Source organism: Sinocyclocheilus anshuiensis, unplaced genomic scaffold, assembly GCF_001515605.1.
Source record: "Sinocyclocheilus anshuiensis isolate Anshui unplaced genomic scaffold, SAMN03320099.WGS_v1.1 scaffold877, whole genome shotgun sequence".
Classification (NCBI taxonomy): domain Eukaryota; kingdom Metazoa; phylum Chordata; class Actinopteri; order Cypriniformes; family Cyprinidae; genus Sinocyclocheilus; species Sinocyclocheilus anshuiensis.
The window spans coordinates 1477084-1478314 of NW_015557181.1; the positions used below are offsets into that span (position 1 = coordinate 1477084).

At 35.9% G+C, this 1231-nt stretch overlaps 1 long non-coding RNA gene across 1 annotated transcript in view; it reads right to left on the reverse strand.

The window, feature by feature from the left end:
- The window catches only part of LOC107678632 (uncharacterized), a 1721-nt gene extending 1309 nt beyond the window's left edge, over positions 1-412 (reverse strand). Inside the window, exon 1 of the long non-coding RNA XR_001632954.1 lies at positions 389-412. This is a non-coding gene — a long non-coding RNA (uncharacterized LOC107678632). The remainder of the gene's footprint in view (positions 1-388) is intronic.
- Between the last annotated feature and the right edge of the window lie 819 nt (positions 413-1231).

Here is a 1231-nt window from a genome sequence, read left to right on the forward strand (position 1 = left end):
CAAAAGGGGCGGGGAAGTCGCTAAATCTAGCTACAAAGTAGCAAAATTGGCAACACTGCTAGAGACACAGACTTGACGAGGCATGAACAGACTTGAGGCATAACAGACTAGACTCACCGACAGCAGGTTACAACATCAAATACACGACAAGGGCACAATGGGAACATGATGGCTAGTTATAGCAGACAAGGAGGGTCACATGACATGAACAAACCAATGGGAAACAAGACACATGACTAGGACAACCAATCATGCTATATTTGTCCCTAAACTTTTGAAAAAAGTCTCAAAAGGGGCGGGGAAGTCGCTAAATCTAGCTACAAAGTAGCGAAATTGGCAACACTGCTAGAGACACAGACTTGACGAGGCATGAACAGACTAGACTCACCGACAGCAGGTTACAACATCAAATACACGACAAGGGCACAATGGGAACATGATGGCTAGTTATAGCAGACAAGGAGGGTCACATGACATGAACAAACCAATGGGAAACAAGACGCATGACTAAGACAACCAATCAGAACTTGACACAATGAACAGAGGAACCAATGGCATGAATACAAGAGGACAAGGGAAGCATGACACAAACAGGGTCAAATGACTAAACTCCAAAAATAAAAGACATGGAAAACATGAACATGAAACGCAAACACCAAACCCCACATTACAACATGTAGTTGCAAAGTTGCTTACGGTCAATAGACTAAAAGGGACCATCAAAATAAAATGCAATTAATAAAAAATTAATAAATAAATAAATAAAAAACACGCATTTTTTCCATTTGAAAGTATTACAACTGATCTTAAACTAGCTCACAGCAAAATTAACATTAACCTCACAGGAAACACTCAAAACACAACCACTCCTAACCACTCACAAGATATAGTAAGATACTGTCCTCTTAAATAAACAATGTCAAGATATGAAATAATCCATTATAAATTAAGTGGATTTATTATGGTATTCATTGTGTGTTTTACATAATCATACTCTGAAATGTTATAACCCCAAATGCGTAAGTGTTATAATGTATTATAATTGTTATGATTATTTATGAGATGACACAACATATTTTATGTTATATTTTACATATACGTTTTTTTGTATAATGCTTTATGCATTAATTATAATGCATTAAGAATACCCTTATAATTTATTATAAATACAGGCTTCATAGAAAGTGTTACGGAGTTTGGAGTTAGATGTCAGTAACATGATTATTCTGTT